This window comes from Struthio camelus, chromosome 12 (assembly GCF_040807025.1).
Source record: "Struthio camelus isolate bStrCam1 chromosome 12, bStrCam1.hap1, whole genome shotgun sequence".
Lineage (NCBI taxonomy): Eukaryota > Metazoa > Chordata > Aves > Struthioniformes > Struthionidae > Struthio > Struthio camelus.
The window spans coordinates 8,895,100-8,919,211 of record NC_090953.1 but is presented as its reverse complement, the minus strand read 5'-3'; the positions used below and the strand labels follow the sequence as shown (position 1 = coordinate 8,919,211).

The window sequence follows — 24,112 nt, the reverse complement described above, 5'->3', positions numbered from 1 at the left end:
TAATGTTCAGCTCAGCTTTGGGGATCATCCTACAGGAGAGACACAGGATGAATTTTAAAAAGAAACAGCCAGTATTATTATTTTTACACTAGTGGTTACTATTCTTTCTCCCAGGAACACCTCCCTGCTGGTACTGCGGATCCAAGTAAGCCCTCACCCTGAAGGGCAGTTTATGTCTCGTCTGAGCCTCATATACAGCTGTAAATGCTTAACCATGAAAGGAAGCAGTAGGCATATCATATATCCCAGTTGTAGCTGCCTGTCTTGTCTGCTGCTTCACCCAGCTGGAGAAGTTTGGCTTGACTGCCCCCTGACTGCATTAACCCAGGTTCACGCAAGCTCAGCATGAGGCTTTTCAGTCCCAATAACGCAGCCAGAGGGAATCATTTAGGACGCTGTCATTAGTGCGAATACATAACCTTTGAGTTCTTGGGGTAATTTCAACTCTGTTTCCACAGCTGATAAAGAGTCAGTCTATTGTGTACTGACTTGAGTCAATTGCAGCAGGATATTCTCAAGTCAATCTCAGTTAAGCCCAGTAACTCCCCCCAGCTCCGCCTCCCTTATTTATACCCAACAACTGGGCATTGTAAGTCAATGATCATTGACAATATGACACACGGATCTACAGACCTAGCAAGTCTAATATCAACTGAACTGATAATGCTGGATCCTGGGCACCATCAGAGGGGAGACAAGCGTTCCAGCTGCCAATAGGTATGCCCTTGCACAGACCTTGTGTGAACCACCCACGGCTTGAGGGCGCAGTAGAAATCAATCACAATTCTCTGGAGTGCAGAATTCTCCCTACCTTTCAACAGCTTCCTCTCCTTCTTCCTTTGCTATGAGTAGACCACTAATTAGAAGCCCTTTTATATGTGTTTATATAGCAAACAGCTAAAGCTTTAAGGAATTAACAGGATGGCAGGGGGGTTTTGTTGCTTTGTTGTTTTCTGATAGAATCAGAAATCTCACTTCTTTTTCAAGGCCCACAGGGCCAAATGTTTGAACTTCTCATTGATTCTGTGGTTGCCTTTTCCATACTCGTTTGCAAAAAGCTCTTGAAATTCCTACAACACTTGAGGAGGGCATTTACTGTTGTCACTTTTGACTACTCTGGGCATCCATCCTCCAGACCAACAGCTTATCCCTGGAGTCAAAGAGGACATCTGATACTTTCCAAGAGGCAGCTTTACAGCAAGGATTTGCTTGTAGTTGAGGAGCAGAGACTCTGGGGGAGTGCAGTATGAGGCACGCACGACTCCAGCAGTTCTGGTCTGCTTAAATGCACCTTTAGGGGACGCTTCAGCTGACTGATAGGAGCTCTGGACAGACTTTAGCTAAACCCAGGATCTAGTACTACCAAGGAAGGCAGAAGTTTAGGACAGCTGAGCAACAAGCCTTAGGTCTAGACACAGCTCACCCGCCTACTCTCTAAACCCCCAAACGTCAATTAGTAATGAATGCTGACGCTGGTTTGCTTGAAGCAGTCACAAAATGACAGATCACTTCCCATAGCCCACCAAAGAGCTACACAGCAGTAACAATTTTGCTTTAATGTGGGCCTAGACTGCAGCTGAGATGACTGTCCTGAAGTGAAAGGACCTCAGTCTCAGCTCTAATGCTTCATACCATGGAACTTCCATAATTCACTTTGTAGATTAGCAAATTAATAGTTTAGCTCTGGAAAGGCATTAACTATCTCACTTCCCTCAGCTTCCCAGAGTCAGACTGTGGGAGGAGAACACAGGAACACTGTGAGCGTGGATTGGGCAATGGGAAAAGAAGTGAAGTGAGAAGAAACCTGCTCAAAATAACAGTAATAGACCTGAAAAGCACTCATTCTCTGCCTGCATAGTCAGTGGTATTGACAAACCATACCTGCTTTGCTTTTTCCACAATTACACTATCAACCAGACTTTTGGAAGCAATAAAAATTCTTTATCTAGTATCAGTATACACTGAGATCTGAAATTACTTTTGCTGATAAAATGAAGGTTTGAGTGCTCTCTCTAGAATATGCTACGTCTGAGACATTAGCATCAAGAGATGCTGTGAATGTGTCGCAGTCCTTCATTGCTCTCAGAATAGCGGATGATCTTGGCTAAAAGGGCACTGTGATTTGCTAGTCAGAACCTTAGCTTTAAAGGGACAAAGCACCCCTGAGTTTGAGAATGGCTTGTTTCTTCATTACAGGCTGCTCACCCTTCATCATAGATACAGAGACACAGGCGTGCAACTAATGACTGCAACAAGCTCACCCTCGGAGACACTGCAGAACTTGATGCTTTAGCGTAACAGCATCTGCTCATAGCTGAGTGGCAATTATCTCATCATATGAGCGCCTCCTTCTCTTAGCAGAGGCGGCTAAGTTATCCAGAGAATGCCTAAAACGCACGTTTTTGAGAGGGAACCATGAGGTGACAGATTATGGGAAACTGCCGATACAGGCACCACAGCCATTAAGAGTAGGGCCTGATCACAGCTTTGCACAGAATAGGGGTGCTTCTGAAGAGGTGTAATTTGAAGGCCTATTGCTTGCTTCCTACTGACACTGTCAGAGAAGGAAAACTGCTAGAGTCTGGTCTATTTCAAATCACCTGTTTGTGTTCTACCACAGAACAGTTTACAAAACCTCATAAAATACTAAGTAATGAAAATGCTTGACTCATTCTGAATTGCTTTAAAGTGATCAGCCAGCAACTGAATAGGGCTTGAATTGATGGAACGTTCCCTGATATTTGCTTTTTGTAACTCCCCTGCAGCAGGAAGCCTGTATTTTGTCTCTCGTTTTCCTGACGAGAACCACCTATCTTCTTGTGCGTTTCCTTACGCCACTTACTTTCTGCCCTGCAATACCAGCACTAGCGCATGCATGCCTTGCAGTACAGCATCTCCATAAACCAAGAACTAGTTAGGAAAACAAATGTCACCTTCTGCCACTGTGAGACAGAGGTTTCAGAGGAACAATTTTTTATTTCCATAATGACCGTGGTTTCTAGCTCTGCTCTATTACTTAGGAGCAAACTCATTCAGGCACAGCAGCCAGGCCTGGCAGAGCACTTTGTCTTATTAACTCAGATGTTGGCTCTATTCTGATCGAGATAGGGAGCTGAACAGCTGATTTAGGCCATGTGAGTTTGCACATGTGTGGGCCAGCAGGCCCTTTAGTTTAGCAATACATCATGAGGCAGAGAAAGATTTAGTTTTGATTTTTCAAAATGCAGTTCCTCACCAGGTTGTGATGAGGGTTTGGGGTGGTTTTGAGGTATTTGCTTTGTGTTTTTGCTGGTGGAGCTCTGGTTAAAGGCAGACAATTTTCAATTCTGACTAGCTTCCGCATCCTAGTGCCAAATACCACCCACACTGATAGCATCTCTTTCTTTGTTTTCTCTCCAGGATCTACCTGCCAGCCTTTATCATGTTGCTGTTCATATTCTTGTCTTTTTAATCCCTCAGGCCCCTTTTTTTGCACTGCTCTCATACACCCTCAAGTAGGAAGCTGTAGGCCTCCTAAAAAGACCACAGGCCCTCATATACACAGACATTCTGGTCATCAAGAAGACTACAGCACTGAATAAAAGAAAACTGTCTTCAGTCACAGAGTAGGCTAAGAGTCCAATAACCAGCAGTTAGAAGAACACATTGATTGCTTTAAGTCAGTGTATTTCCCATGCAGACACACAGCACCATATACGTTTGCTAGATAAAATCTGTGTGCGCACGAATAGAATGAATAAAGCAGAGAAAGTCCCTAACTTTGTGATCATTCCTAAAATTCTGTGAACGCTTGCAATCCACTTCAAGGCAAGGAGCATACGCTGATGAAATTCTCTGCATCCTGTCTTATTTCACATTGCGTTTCTCTTATTTCAAATCTAGCTCAGGAATTGGGCAGCAATTGCTCTCTTCCCTACCAGCATAATACAGTCAGTCCTCCTTTCTTCCAGAAGAAAGACAGTCTCACAGTATCACAACAGTCACAGCTTGACTGCTGGGCCAGGTAATGTGAATTCCCCTTTGCAGCAGGAGCTAGTCCTCAGAGGTCACCAGGAGCATGCAGCAGTCTGGGCCACAGAAGAGCTGCTTGCCCTACTGCTGTCCGTGCTGCAAAACTTGTCCTGTAGTGGCGATCTTGGGAACACACAGAAGTCCTTATTTTCCTTGGCCATCATTTCACTACCTTTCAGCAGGGGAAAGTTCTATAGCAGTTACAAAAAGGGGTGAGAAGGACGAATGGATTTAGTGTAATTTGTTTTTTTTCTTCCCTGAAACAGTGGATTTCCTTTATTTTTTTCTAAGCCCTAGACTTTTTGGCTGCTGGAGGTGGCTAACGTTAATGTGACAAAAGAAACAATGACTGAGTGGGTATTTTTAGGGTGATATTAAAAAAAACATTCTAAAAATACAATGTGGCTGGAATCACAGGAGTCCTGATAAGACCAAATGGAACATGCATCTAAGGAAATTGCATGAATGGGAAGAAGGTAAAATAAAGGAAAATAAAAATAATTTCTCATTGGGGAACATCTTTCTTAAAATAACCTGAAAGGCTGGAGCTGTAGAGGAAACCAGGCAATTTCATGGCAATTCCTATGGGAGTTGGTTGTTTTCCTGAGTCTCCTAATTAATTATACATGCTAATGAAGACATGTAATGTGGTTTCAAATAAAATAAAAAACAAAAATTAAAATGAAGAGAGATAGGGAGAGGGAAGATAAAATGATTTTTGCTAATTCAAGTTAGAACTAATTTCACTTTAATCTGAAGTTGACAGCAAAATAGTAAGCCCTGCTGCTTGTCACATTCAGCAGATATGGCCCCTCTGTCTTTAACAGATAAAACATTTCAATGCTGACCTCCAGTGGGAGGAGAACATTTCTTTTAGTGCTGTCGAGTGCAGTTTCAACAGATCTCAGTACTTACTACAATCTGCTCTGCAGCCATCGCTCCATCAGCCTGAACAAATGAGACTTTTTTGTCTAAACCCTTTTTTATAACCCTCTTTCCTTCTTTTTAGGGCAGCAGGGGTATCCAGCCCATACGAGCTGCAATGACCTTCTCTAAGACAAGGCCAAACCAAGCAACAAGACGACTTTTGGTCGACAAAGGTAAACATCTTTTCAGTCACCTAATTTCAAATGGTTGAACGTTACATTTCTGCCTTACAAATCTCATGTGTTCTGATCCACGGCCCTGAGTAACGTATGGAGCTCACGGAAACCATGTTCATCCTCCATATGGCCTCTTCCCCTTGTTTAGACCTTCCAGAATGTAGCCTGCAGCTGGTGTTCATTTAGAGAGTTTTATTTGGACTTCTCTAATATAAAAAAAGTCCTGGTTGCCCTTGACTCCAGTTATCAAAACAAAAATAGAACAGCAGCATATCCCAAGAGCTGAAAGGGTGTAGGTCTTCCCAAGCAAAACATAAAACTCATCATATGAGCAATCTCCTCCCGTCCCCACAAACAGATGCACTGTGTGCCTTGCATTAGGACAGTAAGTCATACCCCAACTATTCTGGACCAGGGCTGGGAGCTCCTTCCACTGCCAAGGGCCCTTCCCAGAAAAGGCTTTTCACAGCAGCTTAAATGTCTCCACTGAGCAGAGCTATGGTTAATACAGTTTAAGAGAGTCCTTCTCTTTTCTCAAGTAGGACTTAAGATTTCAAGTGAGAGACAATCCTTTCAATTAAATCTGAAAATTAACAGGCAGGCAGCTCAGGTCCTAGGGCACACTTGGTACAGGCTGCCACATAAAGGCACACTGCACCAATGCTGGTTATGGTAGGGTGCCTTCTTACTGAAGGGAAAAACACGTAAATCAGAATAGCCATCTTTAAAACATAAAGAAATGGTAGCAATATCTGGCTGCTATCCCTAAACATGCTGTTACATGCTCACATGCCAAGAAGGCAGGATCCAACCTTGCCAGACTGAGTAAATGTGCTTAAGGTGGCAGGAAAACAACTGCACTTACAGAGGGAATGGCATCATCTCTTCGTGTCTTCCAGTCCTTTCCGTTAATACCAAGACCCTCTATCACCTAACTTTATACTGTCAGACACTTTTCACCCATGATTAAGACGACAGTTCTTTCTTCCAAATACCACCTCCACTGCAGGCTTGCTTTTCAAGCAAGCATCTCTGAGACTCACCTCAGACTTACAAGGACATTACAGACATATATGTAAAGCCACTGTCCTTCAAATACCTTGTTAACCCTCCAATTTGCTGTGATGCCTGCAGAAATATGAGAGTGATAAGCTATTACGCCTGACTATTTTGCTGATCAATATTGCCAAATAATTTCCTCTCTCTTCTTTTTATACCCACCCATCTGTGCTTTCTTGCCTTACACATAAGCTAGATCCTTGGGGAAGAAACAGTCCTTCTGTTACAGATCTGTACAGCACCTAACACATCAGAGTCCCAGTCCACAACTAGTTCTCTGAGATGCTGCAGCCTACAACTACTAACAACAGTAACAGCAAGCATAGCCCATGTCTGTTCTTGCTCACCTTCATCTGGACTGGGTGTCAGTATGTAGCTGGCATGTTTGAGTCTCCTTTTACAGAAAACCTAGGGAAAACAGTTATCTCATCTGCAGGGGAATTTTTTTTGCCTATTTCCCCACAGCAGCAGACCCTGGCCGCTCTTTGCCAACTGCAGTCTAGACCAGATGTGCCACTGGTCTGAACGCCAGCTGGCAACTCTTATGTCTCTGTAAAATAAGAGAATTGAAACAAGCCAGGCTAAAAACAAAGAGATTGTCTGAAACCAGCTAGAAATAGTGGCAGTTGGATATAAACATTCACGTAAGGAGGAATGGACTGAAACCACCAATTAACCTCAAGTAGGTCAAAGAGTTATTGAGGGTTAACACATTCTAGTCACATATGACAAGGGCTGAATTTAAAGCAATGGCCTAAAAGAAATCATTGTAACACACACTTAAACCCTTGTGCCAATCTGCCTTCAGAATTAAGTGTTTTAAGGCTCACTGTTTTTATCAAACCATATTTCTATGCACAGCACTGTGACTCTCACTGTGGCAGCACAGACCTGATACCTGCAGTTGAACTTCATCAAGTCAAATATATAAAAAGCTACATGAGCAACATACAGTAAGGAATCCTCCTCTCTTCTGACTTCCCATATAAATTACTGATTGTCTTGATGACTGTTGCTAAGCAAAGCTTTGTTGGATTAAATGCACTATCCTAATCAATAGCTCTGAATTTGGATCTCTGAGGCTAGCCGACACACCTCCAGTTCTCCTGACGGCATGGCTATTTCTCCTTAGAGAACACAACCTGATCACCTTTCTTCTTGTTCTAAAATGTTTTCTCACTCTGTCATTTGTGGTTTTCTCATCTGTGACACACTCTAGACTGGAACTCGCTGAACCTCTTTAACCACCCGCTCTCTAATCTATGATACACCAGTGGTTTCTTCCTTTGCCATCTACTAGGTGGGCTTTGTCTGCTGGATATTGATGATGTGTAAATTGCAACAAGACAATTGTGCTGCACGCTCCCACATATCCACCAGGACCTGCGTTGCAAGTAATGTCTAACTAGAGACTTTTTCTCCTGTCATCTCGCTACAGATTACACAACTGCTTTAATTTTGTAAACAGCAACTCTTCTGTGATTTTCACAGTTACCCACCAGTCTAGCATGCCTTGAAGAACACATCTGTTGCATCATGTGGTATAGAAAGAAATAAAAGAAATAAAGAAACAAAATTTTATAAATTTTTGTTGAACTATACTTAAAATTAATGTTGTCGCCCATTCTTCCAATACATGAAGGAACTTTTTGTTCACAGGGTTGGTGAGAGGCCGTAAAGGGTAGGAAAGAATTGCTAGATCTCCTCAGTCCCCCATTTTGCTCACTAGCTAAGCTCACAGATTACCAGCAAGGAAATTTTAAAGAGGAAAATATTTGCCTGAGAGATCCCAAGGGATGGTTACTCCCCTTTTCACTGGGCATCTTTCCAACAGTGACAAGCTATGTCTGCTGTGTCACCACTGCTCAGTTTCCCTGCAGGCCAATGCACAACTGCTTGTGCAGCCCTTCTCCAAATCCAATCTCATCGTTCGGCTCAGGAGATTTACACCTGTCTCATTGTGCATACGATGATGTCAGGCCAGTCGCAGCAGGAAAGGTGGCCACCTGTCCAGGTGAACACAGAGAGTGATGAAAAACATTAGCACAAAGAAGAGCCTGCTCATTGATGGTCAGACAAAACCAAGCTTCCTCCAAATCAGAAACAATGAGCCAACATGCTATTTACTCTTCCCTTTTACAGTGTGAGCAGAAAACAAATGGCCCTGCTGTTGTCCAGCCCTACATATTCCAAGCAAATTTGTTCTTCTGTGGAGCATCTGGACAATCTCTCTGCCCTACTGCCCTGCCAACAACAAGCTGGATTTACACCTGTAGAAGAGACAGCCTTCTCCCTTTGTTTCTGATTCTGGCACCTTCCTCCCAAGCTACTCCTGGCAATTCAGAACTTGTCGGAAGATTTTTTGCTTCCCCTAGCATGGCACCCACTACCTGCTCTGTAAGAAGTCTGGCAGCCTCTGCACAGCTGGTAATGCGGTCTTGAGAGGGAAGGAGATGCTAAGAAAGGTCACGCAAAGGTTGCAATACACAAGAGCTATGTTTTGTTTTTCAGAGCTCAAGAGAGGTAAAATATAAGTTAGGACAAATCTAAAGCTGGATTGCGTCTGCTGACGAACACAAAGCACAACAGTGATTTATAACTGTTTTTACTCCAGTATCCCACACTTCCATCCCAGCACAAGGACCAAGACAATGAGAATTAGGCAAGAGGTTCTTTAGGACAGAAGCACTCTGCTTGCAACAGCTGATAAAAATCAGGTGTGGGCTGTCATCACCTTCTCTTGCTTTAAGAACCCTTCTCAGTTCACAAAAGCAAAATGGCTTCAGAGCTAACATATAAGCACATTTTGATCCTTCTGTTCTGTATTTCTTTCACCATCTGACAAATGAGATGTTACTTCTTCAAGTGGATGCTCTACTTATCGGTCTGGTTGCTTGTTTCACATCGGTTTTGCAGACACTATACTTTAAGGAGTCAGAGTATGATGGAGTGCCAGCTAATGCTTGAATAAAGCAGTCTCTGAATTCTAAAGATGAAAAGGAGAAAAAGGAGAAATGCATCTTATACAGATATGCCAAACTTTGTCCTCAAAGCAGAGTACTTCCTTCTGGGAAGCAGCTCCAATCCATTTGAAAGCCTTCAACCTGTGCTTTTTGCTAGAGGGAGGGATTGCTACTAGCTTTTCTGTACAGAGGTAGCATGTTAAGGGTCACTTAAAGAAGCTGGTGGAATATACATCATTTGGCACTTTGAATCAACTCTTCATATACCTTGTTTTAAGAAGCACCTTGTGTTAGGTAGGCTACTGCATTTTCAAAGTAGAACAAGCTTCTTTTAATTATTTGTAAGCCAGCACTTGAATTTATCTCTGCTCCCCTCCTCCACCAAAACCTAATTCAGGAATAACTCGTTCTGTATTACTTTGATATCAATGTCCTCTCTAAATGCAATTAATTTCACCTGAGATACAAACCGTCCACTCAAGTCCCTTTCTCCCCCCAGGACTGGACAGTCAGTACAGTGTCTAGGAGAACTGTATCTCCTAGACAACTCTATTATAGGCTTCATCAATATATGGCTCACACCTTCCCAGACACTTCTGTCCTCTGTTACAGGTTGCTATAGGAAATTCCATGCCAGAGGCACCCATACAGACCCCAGTTAGGGATGTCATTAACTATACATACGGAAAGTGACAGATACTGGGTCTATAAAGCAGCAAGAGTTAGGATTGGGAGCTTTTCTTACAGGCTGCAAATCTACTTGTGAGTTATAAAGATCATTTTATGCAAATACAAAAGAAATAACAAGAAAAAAAGTACTCTACTGAACTATTGCTTATTCTATAGTTACCCCAGAAGCTACAGAAAAATAAGAGATAAAAAACTTTTAAAGTGATAAGATATCATGATATCAGATATCACTATTTAAACATAGTTCTGGAAAATGCACTGGAACTGACTTTTAAGTCTACCTCTTGCTTTTCAAGCCACAGCGACTGCAGCAATCTGCGCAGAGGCTTGGATTACAACTTGTAGTAGCCATGGGAAAAGTGCATTGGTGGGCAAAGGACAAGTGATGGGGTGAGAAATACATGGAGGTTTGTCACAGAGCTCTGCAAGTTAGCACATGGATAGGACATTCATATACACAGATTTCCACACTCTCCATAGCTACGTGTATGAATATGTAGCAATCTACTACTCTAAGTATATCTGTTAATTTAGTAAAAGATAGCAGGTTAGCAGCTCAGAGCAGAAACTCTAGCTCCACTGCAGTCCATGAGAAAAATCAGACTGACTCCTCAGGGCCAGGTTTTCATCTCTTTCAAGTCTGTGAGCTAGTTTCATTCAGTTTAAATAAAGAATTGGCAGTGGAAGATGAAGTTCTGTCTAACCTTTGCAAGTAAGGCACACAGTTGAGTTATGGGACCCTAATGAGCTATGATGTGCTGGCTGAGCACCACTAGTTTGGTTTGACCTGAATCTGCATTTTTAGCAAATAAAATGTGACCTTTTTTTTTTGGTGCTATTTAAATGAAAAAACTTAATCTTTGATCAGTTGTGCATCAATTGGATTGCAATGGTAGCTTGGGCAAAAGATCATGAAAATGACAAACCTGTAAATGACAATATATAGTAAATCTAATAAAAACCTTACTCTTGTTCATGTTATTATTAAAACTTTTGTCTCCTTTTATTTGGTGGAGGAGAGAGACAGCCTTCGAGCCTACAGATTACTTTTCTTTTAACTAGGTACGCTTCTATGAGACAGAGAGAGATAGAGAGAGAGAGAGAGAGAATAAAGGGGAATGAAAAAACAAACAAACAAAAAGATAGACGTTTCCTTCAGCCTTTTGTTTCCATGATATCTACTGATACTTCATCAATTCTGGTTTTTTTTCACTGCATTTAGAAAGTCACTGAAAAACGCTAATGGTCTGATGGCAAAGCAGCTATTGGGAATGAGGAATGAGCAGGCAACAGAATGAGGATGTGCAGCTAATGATTTCCTACAAGAGCTGATTAAACACTGCCCTTCTGTCTCTTGCCACCTAATTCTCTCTGCTGCTGATTTATGGAAAAAAAAAAAAAAGAAAGAAAAAAAAGAAAAAAGCAACACGTATGGTTCCTGCAGTTTTATTAGCCAGTAACAATTCAGCACCACAAGAGGCTTCTTCCCAGCTTCCAATTTTCTTATAATGAAGAAGACAAAAAAGAAAGATAGAAAAAAAATCATTGCAAGATCTTTGCTTATGGGGGAAGTGGGGGAAGTTAATCCAAGCAACCAAACAGAAATATCAAGCAGGGCACCAGGTTCAGCACTTGGGATCCTGTTTATGATGGGCGAATCATTACTTCACAGAAATCATTACCCTTTTCTAGGCACAGAAGACGACAAGTACAAGTTCCTATAAATGGAATCTGTCTGGTGCTATTTCAGCGCGTTTAAAAATAACTCCACACCTCATTTTCCCTAATGCAGCGATGCCTGCTCCTAGACCCTTTTCAGTAAAAGATTCATGATAGTTCTTGAAATATTAAGGGGAGGGGATAAGGGAAAATTGCCTTATTTATTTTCATTTTTAATATGTCCTCTTCAAAATTAGGCTCAGTCCTACAAAGAGAACCAAAAAGCCAGAACGTTGAATCCATAGAAATATATGCCTCCGTTAACTACACTCCTAAGAGGTGCAAGGGTACAGATATGTACCTTGTACAGCAGAGGCTTTATCAGTTGCATGAGTTCACGAGGTCCCAGAGGAAAAGCTGCAGTCCAACAGCACTGCCGAGTTCCCTATGATTCCAGACAGGAGGAAGAGATTCTCTTAATAGGATTTCGATAGAAGAGTTGCCACAGGTGTCTATCCTCTCAGAGGAACTAGTAGCCTGTTAGAAAGGAATGTGCAGCAGTGTAGATGGCATTAACTATACCAACCACCTTAGCCATCTTTAAGCTGGATGTTTAAGTTGGTCCGCTGGCATCCCCAGTTTTCAACAGAAAGACTGATCCCCTCTAGATCCAGCACTCAGCCATTTCAGTGCACTAAGCTGGCAGACAACCGTTCACTCTCTCTTGGCTGGCCAGATTTTATGCTGGCCTAACCACCAAAGTGGCGGGGAAGAGCAAGAGAAGTGCCAGAGCCAGTGAAGGGGGAGAAACACAGATGAATAGCCAGGGGCAGGCAGCACTTAGACCAGAAACCATCTGGGGATGGCTTATAACATAGCTCAGGAATGCAGGAAATGACATAACAGATCAAATCAGTACATATCCTATCTCTGACATCAACCAGTGCTAGGCATTTGAGAGGGAAACCCAAGACCTCTCCTGTAGTAAAAATTGATCTGCCCTGCTCATTTTTTTTTCTCTAAACTCCACTAACGGCAACCTGGGTCTGCAGTGAAACAACAAAACAAAACAAAACAAAAAGATTATTTAAATTCCTTCCTTATTCACTGCAAAATTCATATATATTATAAAAGTTAAAGGTAAAATCTTACTATTCTTGTTACAAGGTGACTATTGTAGAAAGATTGCAGTGATGGCCACCTACAGAACCAAAGTGAAAGATGCTTTTTATATAGGTCATTGTATAACTATTGCAAGGGTGTAAATTTCAATCACACGTCCAAGTTGGTTTGAAGTCAAGCTTCTTATTTCATTACCAGTTTGACGGCTTCTGACCAGAGCTGATGGAAGGTTTCTCAGAAGAGCACATAAAGTGGCACTGTGGTACCTAAAGATGGGGCCTTGGAAGGGAGGGGAAGACGCAAAGCAGGGATGTAGAGATGGAGAGAAAGTGGGCATAAAAGTCAGGCTGGCTGTTCTCACTGGTATCAGGAAGATAGAGGGGACAAGGGGAGGTTTTTCCTGGCTTGTGTGAGGGTATGGCACATCCCAGTGCCTTCTTCAGCTGCAGAAAGCCTGGCTTTCCCCTATGCTGACACAGAAAGCAAGGAGGCCATGCTAACTTTTCCCAGGAATATGTTGCCCCAAGTGACTGCCTGTGTTGCCTATGGCTACAGCTGGTCTCTACTTTCCATTTAAAGAGATGGATTTTTGAGTGGGTAGCACGTGAAAAACATGAAGAACATCTGAAACCTATCAATGTTTTTTCCTGCATTTGAGTGTGTTAAAAATAATCAACATTTGCATACAAGCAATTCTTCAGGAACAAATTAGAGTCTATAAGCTCAACAACAGAGACTGCAGTGCCAACTAAGGACTTCTAAGCTTTCCAGTTTGTTGGAGAAAACCTTTATATTTGCGTTACATGCCATAAAAGGAGGACTTCATCTTGGCCAGGGCTTTTGACATCCTGGCTACAGAAATAGTCGTAACAACAATAAGCTTCAACAGGCAGAAAACAGGGAACTCCCTGAAATCCCACAGAGCTGTGCCTATTTAAATCAGATATGAGTCTGGCCTAACAATTTCACGAGCTTGAGGCTGAGCTGTAATTGAAGATCTGATTAGAGCTGTCAGAGAAGACCAGTAAGGAAAACAGAGGTAGACTTTTTTTTCCTTCAGTTTTCCTCTTGAGATCTGTTGAATGCATCTATTTAAATTTTCAAAAGTAAGAGAAACAAAGCTGGCCTAGCTACTTCCTCAGTTATGGGGGTCAAAAATATTATGTCAATGTTGACCAAAAGGTAATTCTGGCATAGAAGCAAAATCAAGAAGTTCCAAGAGAAGGGCAACAAAGAAGCTGCTTTGCATAGAGATACTAATGCCATTAATAATTATGCGATTGGACATTCACACTGAAATAGAAGGTGCAAAACTGTTCTATAATAAAATACTATGTGCCTCATGTATGGTATGCACACAGCTTCAGGAAATCATGAATTCAGAGAGCCATGTTTCTTTCTATATTTATACAACGTCAAACTGCAATGTCCCCAAATGCTAACACCCGAGCCTGGGGTCTGCAGACCCTATCATAGTAATGATAATAATAGCAACTATTTAAATCACTGCAAATAACATACATTAGTGTGAGTCAACCAGAAGCCTTCTTAGCTCTGTATTAACAGACTATGTGCATAAAGGTTAAAAAAAAAAAAAAAAAGATATACTTTTCTGAATGCAGTTCTGCTCCCAATGATGTCAACAGCTGAACTCATGTTGACTTATCCTACAGCATAATAGGGTTTATAAGAAGAAGAAGATTATTTCCCTGCTGACAGTTCAGTCTTCGGGCAACACCATAAATAAAAGCTTTGTATTCTCTTCTATGCCTTTCACCCCAGTGCCCAGAAAATGCAACTCTTGAATTTACAATCTGTACAAGACAGGTGAAACAGTTTTGACATAGAATAGCACAAGGCACAGTTTCGGTTATTTACAAGTGACAGGGCCAAATGACAGGGGAACAGTTTGCACCAGCAAAAACTCATGGATAAAATAAGATACAAAAGCCTTGTTTTGATTCTTTTGTAATTGTGTAAAGGTTTAAGAGAACTAGTCAAAACTCCAAATTTCCAGAATTTTACCAAATTAGAACAAACAAAACTGCTGTGATTTTCCCCCCTGAAATAGATTAGACAAATGACATAATTCTACTTTACTAATACTGACATAGCAGAAAAATGGAAAAGTAATACAAAATGAAATGAAGTAAACTATTTCCCCCTCCCCCCCAAAAAAAAATTTTCCAAAAGGATATGTGTCAAGAACTCGTCTTTCATAGTGAAATTCTTCGAAACTTATTTGATTTCCTGAAAAAAAGATCACTTTACCAAAGCTGCATTTTTTCATGGAGAATAGTTTCAACTATGTTTTCCTGAATACCAATATATCATATCCCATATGCAAGCTGCAGCTAAGCACTGGTGGTTCCCATGTTTGCTAGATATTTATGACACCATTTGTAGCTCCTCCATTCCAGTGTATTCTTCAGATACAGCACAATAGGGCCTAAGTAGCTGACAAATGACAAATCAGAGCTACTCTGTACTTACACCTAGCATCTTTTTAGGATGCATTTCATCCACCTGGCTGCATTAGGTCCTCAGACCTCCATCCTGCACTAGCTTGCCAGTCATGACTAAAACCACAGTGCTAATTTCTAAAACAGAAAATCTGGAGGAACAGAAACAACAAATACCAACTGTATGGAAAACCAATGCACTGGGCTCTGTACAAATCCTCTCACAGATTTCCAAGGTATCACTGGAAAGTATTTAGGTCATCACATAGCTTCTGCATGTTTTAACGAGAAATATTAAGCTATTGCTTTCATAAATGTTACAGCTCTGTGTCAGGTTGCAGAAGATCCAGTGCTGCCTACCCCTGCCTTCAAAAATACTGTATGGGGCGTTCTTGCAGTCTTAGGATATACAGAGAAAGGGGCGTAAGACGCCTGGACTGCAGAATTCTTCCCTGAGAAAGAATTCCATGCAGCACAATCATAATGGTAATTACTAATTGAGGTTTTAGAAAACAGCATATCCATAAGCAACTGCTGCCCTTCCATTTGTATATGCCTTACAAGGTTACTAGTTAAAGGTCTTTGATGCAATCAGTAGCTTTCTGCTAGTCTGGTTTGAGATGTACTGACAGCTGAGACAGGCTCTCCAACAGAAATATTGTATGTATTCATCTCAAAAGCACCACCTTTGGAACAGATCTTTCTTCTCCAAAACTATTGAACCCTCTTCTTCCTCCTTTATCATAGTGCAGGACAACAGTCCTTAATCTTTTAAACTCCTGGGAAAGTTTCAGATCAGGTTGGTACAGTGCAGAACAAACTCAGAGGGCTCGAGTCAAACGGATATGAGCTGTGCCCTCCCTGCTGTCATCTGGTTGGAGGGAGAAGGGAGACCCTTGTCTGGCAGAACATTCAACAGGAGGACAGATTTAGGAAATTGCATGAGGCTTTAGCCGGGTTACTTCTCCTAGCATTAAAACCTCACATGGTGAAAAACTAAACCCATTCATTATCTGTATCATATCATATCATATCTGGGAAGTCCACACCAGCAAGAGAAGGAAGTACAATACTAGCACAGCGACTTTCACTTTGCTATGCCACAAGCCAACGGTCTGTTCCTTCCACTGTCTGGTTAACTGGCCTGTTTCTCCACTTGCTACATCTGCCACTGTCTAATGAAACTCTCTGGAAGGACTAGACAACACAGGTACCAGGAGAGGAAAACACAGCTTCATGTCTAGGTAACTGGCTTTAATAAAGCATGCGCTAGCAGTAACGAAGAAAAACTAAAAATTAAACAGATCGCTTCAAAGCACTGACACATGTAAAAGAAAATAAAAAATGTTTTGAAACACCTCGCTGCAGAGGCCAGGATTTATTATTCCTGTTTTAAAAGACAGCAAAACCAAAGCAAAAAGATGTAAGAAAGAACCAGTACTTTACGGATTTTATGAGAAATGGAAGAATTGCTGGCTCCCAGCCATCGGATCTGGGGGAGAGCTCAGCCTGAACAGCCCATTAGTTTCATAAACGATCATTGTCGAGTGGTTTTAGCAGTATACTCTAAGTGGTAAGATTAAAAAAAGGCTCACAAGAAGCAGGACTAGCAAAGTCTGACTTCCCATGGATTCATCTAACCTTCTTCCTTACTCTGCCATAGCCCCAGTTCCCCAGCCAAGTCCTCCATGAACACCAAAGCGCTGGAGCAAGTCCAGAGCTATCTGCAGGCTGACTAATATTGGTTTGCCAACTGGCCAAAGAGCTGACTGCCGCACGCAGAAAACACACCAGCGTAGTTCTGTCTGCCTTTCTTTCAGCAGGGGAGCAACCTGGGGGTCTCTGTTATGTCCTAACACCTGTTTTCAAGACAGTTCTGTGAAAACACTTAGTAAGGTTTCCATCCTCTCCTCCAAATTTGGTTGCAATTGGCTGATAGATTCAAATGTTATCAGAGAAAGACAAGCAACATTATCACTAAGACTACTGATTCTTTTTTTAAGGAAACTAAATGATCAGCTGATATGCACCAGTATCCCTGTTGGTTAGAAAAGGTGAAGAGTCAGTGTACAGTAAAGGACCAACTGACTTCTGATTTCTGAAGCTGGTTGATCAGGATCCTATTTGAAGACAGGAAAAATATTCATAGAAGGTACGCTGTCCTGATTTAACTCTTTTACGTAGCAAGAATTTAGTCTGTTGTATCTTCAGCCTCTACCTTCAAGAATTAACTCTTCTTCAACCATTAAGAGTGAATTCATTAACATTCCCCTTAATATATAGAAAGATACAGAATACCAAAGCACTGGCTCATTTACGGAATACAATAAGATAAGCTGTGTCCACTTCAGGACAAGGAGATCCAAAGAAGAAAGCATTAAAAAACAAGAACTGCTGTGGAATGGGGAGGATAACCTGATGCTTACAGTTCACCTGCCATCACACAGCCAGCTCAAGGGTTGGCCTTACTCCTTTTAGATCTGGCACTTAGGATTTTTTATCTGTATCTAATCTGGATCTACAGGTTGAGATACTAAAGCTGAGGCAGAAAAATTGATGCTTCTGTGCTCTACCACAATTTACTGCTCAGGTTTTTCTCCAACTGTCCTCTGATTTATCTGGTCTGCGGTTGTGACCCTCAACTGCTCATTAGTTAGGAAGGTCACTTAGGAAATATTTCTGCCAGCTCCCACTACGCATCAGCTGTATATATCCCTGAGTTCTCCTAGTGCTCAGAGAAAGAGAGAGAGAGAATGGGACCTATCTCTGATAATTCCTAGAGACATACATATGCATAGAATGAATTTTTTCTTACTATTATTTTGCAATAGAGCTAAGAAGCCTGAGAAGGTAATGAAAACCACCAGGATAGATGGCGTACAGACATGGAGAGCTCTGACACAAGAGCAAAGTTCTGCAGGGAAATACACTTCTCTGTTCCGTACGTGTGCACATGCTTACTTCCTGATGTTATGTGCAGGTATTTTCTCCCTCCTTCACTAAATACGAAGTTATTTCATATGACATCACCTGCACTAACACAACTTTGTGGTCATTGTGGAGTAGTAGCTGCATCATAATCACATGAGTTTTGTTCATGTCAAATAATAAAGTGCAGTATCTCCTTTCAAGCTCATAAACAGATCATTGGAGCACCATACACCTATTTTAGTTTTTGGCAAGTGAATACAGACAAAGGAAATCCAGCTTTAATTAAGACTGGTAAACCAGTACTTGCAACTCCTTAAGAGTATGATCTTATCACCTCTTATGAACCAGACGAGTCTGGACCTGCATGACAGAAAGGCCTCCAGTGAAAACCCAAATATTGTAGACAACTGGTAGTTAATATAGGATGTTCTTCTGTGTTAGTCCGTACTGAATCAGTGCCCAGCCTGTAGCTGCCTTTCAAATAAGATATAAAATCAAGGTCTAGCTACATCTATCATTCTTGCAAGCATAAAACTTTAAAAATCCAAGATTCTGGCCCAATTCTATTTAAGAAGGTTACACTCGGTCTACATAAAATACTACCATTGTGTCTTTCTCTACCTCCTACCAAATGCAATGTAGTTCTTGCTGGAGTAAAACAGTTGCTGTGTTTCCCCCTAGAAGTGCTGCATTTCAGCAGGGAGTGAGCAATCTCTTTGTATGCTGTGAGAAAAGCCCTCTGGGATTCTTTCAAATGGAAGGAGCTAAATAAATCTCAGTTATTGCTATTATGACTTTCTCCAGCATTTATCCACAGAATAAATAGATATGTAAGTTGATTTTCAGGCTGCTCTTCATTATTTGCTGAACAAAACTACCTGAAAGTGCTTCGCTATTACTTATACAAAATTTAATTTGGTGACTGATAGGCCCAGTCAACTAAAGTAGGCAGAACTCTCTAATAAATACAAGTCTCCTATGTTGATTAGGTAGTGACTAGGGACTCTCAGGGACACAGAGATTCTGTGAACTTCCTAAATAGCATATTGTGCTTTTGTAAGGTTCCCAGGACTCATCTGAATTCATAGAACTTTTTTCCTCTGTTAACTTACATTCACGTGGCTAGATACTGGCCCCCACTTTGGCTGCTTTGAAATATAAGAAGAAATCCAATGCTGGCTTCTGTCATACCTGGCTGCCCACTCTTACAGCTCTCCCATAGGGTAAAACATCTAAAGAAAGATCTTGTGCGGCCAGGATGTCTTTATGGCCTCTGTTGCTTAGCTACCAGAAAGGCCCTACATGGCTACTGATAGCTGGCATAAAAATGAGCAGCTTGACACTGCTTTTCTTTGCACCGGGGGCCTGCTGGATCCATTCTTCACCCTGTTGGTGTTTTATTTATATTTCGCTGGACTTACTCCTCTCTTCTTTCCCTGGCTGTGTTTCCCAAATGCAAACCATTACAAAATGTAACCACATATAACCCAAGTCCAGCTGTAGAAGCTCCAATCTTTGAGGCAATCCAGAGACAAATGAGCATGCTCCTTCATTTTAGCTGATGCTTAAAAATTCAGGAGAGGAGCTGAGAGTGTGCTCTCAGCACAACCCAGGGAAGGATCATGTCTTCACTGTTTCTCACACCTTGCCACAGCAAAGTTGACAGCAGAAATGTTCCAAAACCACAGCCTCAAGGTTTTTCTACAGTGGGATCAGATTACCAGAGATTCAACACCAGCGTTCTGCCAGACCGTGGGTAGTCATCCTTTCCCAGCTATTTCATGCTTAGCCCAAAAGTGTTCCTTTCTAAGGAGACTTAAGAGGGATAGCGACTTGGATAGGAAAAGTTCATTTAAGTATGGTCTTTTCCTCGCTTTGGACAAGTGGCCGCTGGTCACTCTATGAAAGAGATTGTAGGACTACAATAGTGGGATAACCTGACTCTTTAGAAGTCTGTTCTAACCCAATACTTCCCTATAGGAAAGGATGCTAAGAGCAACTGCTCAGACAGATGCTTTCAGATCAGGCTATCTACTGCAGAATAACAAGATGAACCTCTACAGAAAATAATTTTTTGCTGCCTGATGGTCGTTCATTACATATATTTCTAACATCTGAATAAGAAGCCCTGCTGACTGAGACGCTCTCTTCAGACACTCATTGTAAAACCTTCTGACAACCCAGAGGTGCCAAGCAAATCCATGCTAATAATCCAAGGAGAACTCTCCCCTCTGTATGAGAGAGCCAGGTGACCTGGCATGGGAATACATAAAGATATACACAGGCACCTAGGTAAAGGGCAACTCTTTCGTATTTGTTCTGAATACACTCAGGTAACTGAAATGCTGGAATGGTTCTCAAACGTCTGGTGGACGCTTATGCTATAAAAGTTTATAACATCTCTCATAAATCCTTCCTGGGAAGCAATACACTGATATTGCAATGCTTGCTCTACAAAGAGCCTGCCTACAGCTCAGTTACTGACTCAGGTCAGGTAGTTATCTATTTTGACTAAAGAGCCTGTGCAACTTCACTAATTAATTTTCATAATTAGCAGCTACCTTCTTAAAAGTTTGTTTTGCCTTTACAGCTATCCATCTCTCTCAACAGCAAATAGGAGGTGGATGTATCAAGCTTTTGTAGAAAGGGTGTTTTTTTTAAAGCTTTATCTGGACTAACCAGATGGAAACATGGACCGTATCAGAAACCTGTAAGCCTTCCCCTTAACTGCAGTACTAAATTATTTGTTACTGCAAGTCTTTTTGTCATAAAGACAACCACAATTCTTTAACTTTTGGCAAGAGTTTCATTTTCATTCCATAGACTTCAGGTTAGCACAGGTTTAGGAAGTTAGAAGAGACCAACCCCAATCTCCTTCCTATGTGATCTGATATCCAGCTCTTTGAAGAAATAAGACCTTTGTACTCCCAAAGTACATCCCAAAGATGGAGAACTCGAGTCCAGTAGAAGAGTTACAAGACTGTGGGTCAAAAGACAAAGATGGCTGAGCCATCTTATACAGTAATCTACCATGCCTTTATGACTGGTGGAAAGGCAACCCTAGAGTGGTGACTTGCACAGAATGAAGCTGTCACCAGACACACATAGCCAAGCAGAGGGAAAAGGGATCATGCAGCATGAACTATGTTACTCTAGTGCTCAAATCTGAAGCTGAGACATCTCTGCATTGAATGACTATAGACTAGCTTCTGTCACAACAACCAAAATGACAGCTGGTAGATGTAGGAGGTCATAGTTTAATCAATTCCCTCTCTTTCTCTTTATTTTACATAACTGAGAGTGATAGGCAGCTAATATATTTCAGAACTATATGATAAATTATACTGTCACCTGCACTTTGCCTCATACTTCTTCTTTGTCAAGACTATTTCCACTATCCCCACTCTCTCTCCACCGAAACTGCGCTAAAAGTCCCAAACGGGTCGTCATCTTTTCTCCAGTGCAGAATGCCTTTTTTGGGCATAAGACCTAGGATAGGGCATATGTAGCGTACTTTTAAGGCTCCAGTCAGGAGCTCTGTTGTTATAAAAGGAAGCATCTCAACTTTGCCCTATAGGTGGCTGTGTTTGTTTCTAGTAGAGGAAGGGCCAAAGGAGCAATGTTTAAAGCCAGCCATTCTAAGCAGGAAAAAAAGCTATTTGAGTTCTTTGTTGTTAATCTTCTCTTTCCCCAAATCTCGTATAAATCAGATTATTGTTAGACAAGGCACCTGTTTTTACAGGCCACGTGAAGAAAAGAGTTCCCTAGCAGTTAAAAGTATAACTTTTCATACTTATTCATTCATGCCTTTGTCATGCATAATAAAGTAGCTATCCCAAAAGCGAAAATAAAAATCGTTTCAGCTAACTGAGACTCTCCATCAGCTCTTAGCAGTGTAGACTACAGTGAGACTGGATGACAGGTGTGTATCCTAGAGTCCAGTACCCTCCCTGATCTGCTACTCTTCAGAGCAGGAACACAGCCTCTTTCTAGCCCACAGTCATAGGTTTATGGAAACAAAAGGGGTCAGTATATGCCAGCACTGAGCTGGGACATTACTAGGGTCTTGAAGTGCAGAGGTATCCGTACAGACCAGGATACAAACAGGAGCAAATTCTAACTCCACAAAGGGCGATACGCTACTTAAATATTTGGCCCGTTCATTACCTTTGACGCTGAAGTAATAAACCCTGACTGCCACCATAAAATAAAGTTCCCAGACAATAAATTAAGCTTGGTTCAAATTGTGACGAGTGCTGCACTATTCTTCTGCTTTCTAGCTCCAGACATCATGAGTAAATATAGCAGTAGGATGATTGGAAAATTACCCTCAAAGGTCATAAAACACAGGATTCATCCGATACTGATACGTCCCTGAAAACTGGTAGTTCCTTTCTCCTTTGCTGGCCTGGGTGAAGCAGGACTTGGAAACACACAGCAGAAAGCAGAATATATTCTTGGAAAGGCAGGATTCAGCTCCTAGCCTTCTGTTTTTGCAGGCGTCCTTTTCTGCCTCTCCCTTCCTTTCCTTCTTCCACTACTATCATCGTATTTTCCTTTTTGCTTTTCACTCCACCCAAGAGGACTCTAAAGAAGGTATTTTGCATTGCAGCTTTAACTAATTAGAAGCCAAGGTACAGCCTTATTTCACAGAAAGTTCAGCATCAATATGATTCAAGTATGAGCAAAATGTAAAGCAAGAGAAGCACTCCAACAGAGTAAGGGAATGCTGGGCAGGATGAACGCAGGCAGTTTCTATGCCTTTGCTTCTGTTTTCGCACGTTTATCACCTCAAGTTGCCAAGTCCCTTCTTCCTCCATCTCGAGTGGAGAAGAATGGCAGCAAGGAGAGAAAAGGCTTCTTACTTTATTTTAATTATTCTTTAGGGGAAGATCCAGGTGGTGGGAAAAAGAAAGCTCTAGGAAGGCTAACATTGAGAAGAGACATCAAGTGTCTTCACTTCACATTCAAAGATCTTCAACAAAATGTTCCCCATCACATACTCCTTTCCTGGAAAAACACTCATTCTTAATGTTTCTTGCTCTTTTTAATTCTTTGATGAAGTACAAGATGTAGAAGATGCGATGGTTGACAGATGTAAGGGGAGATCCCTTTTCATTGGCTTGGTTTCCCAAGTGCACTAATCTTTTATCTTTGAAGATCTAACTAGCAACCTTCCCAATCTTTGCTCAACCATGACTACCTGAATCTGAAAGAACATCCTGCCACGGCACTCACTAAGAGACACTGAGCCCAAGAACTACCCATATGAACGCAGAACTGAATCTGTTCTCTAAGATATTTTAGTACAGTTATATACACAAACACTCAATTGGACTAAAAGGTGATTTAGCTAAATTGGGAAACAAATCAATTTCAGCTGATTTGATTTTGATCATTATTCTAGAGTCTGAGTATTCCTTCCTGAATTGTGCCAAAATCTCTAAAGGGGCTATAATTTATGGTTTTTTTAAAAAACTTCCATAAGAGTTAGGGTGTGGGCATACTTGTATAAACCTGAAACAAAATATTATGGCCAGTTAAGATATAAGGAAATCACTTTTGGTGAACAAATAGCACTTTCTAAATCTAGGAACCTCAGAAAATAAATAATGGTGTAGTTTCATTTATGGCTTATAAATGTAGACAATGCATTAATTTACTGCTTTTCAGGATATTGGACACAGGCTACTATGAAGTGCCACTCTCCATCACAATTCCACCTTTAAACAATTCCTTTTGAAATGACTCTACTTATCACAAGAATAATTACAATGAGTAATGGCTTATCCTGCAACCTTTGCCTCTATTCTGTTTGTGAAAATTCAGACATAAGACTGATTTTTCTTGGGTGTTTTGCCATATGCAATTAAGTCATGGAGAAAGTTTCTGTTTCTTTGCTGGAGGAGCTTGGATTTCAAGATCAAGAATGCCTATAATCATAAGCTTCGCATTTACTTCCCATGACTACTCTATAATTCTGTACTTCCGATTCCCTCTGTCCCTCATCATTCCCCCTAATCAGAATGCTGACAGAAAGCAGGCACCAAAGGAACGCAAGGATGATCAAATCAAATTAAAAAAAAATCGGACTCGTTTATTGGAAACATTT

General features: G+C 41.3%; 1 protein-coding gene across 1 annotated transcript in view; it reads right to left on the bottom strand.

Annotated features, from left to right (window-relative positions):
* AGBL1 (AGBL carboxypeptidase 1) overlaps nt 1-24,112 on the bottom strand; it is a 297,138-nt gene that overhangs the window by 44,377 nt on the left and 228,649 nt on the right. The window lies entirely within an intron of this gene.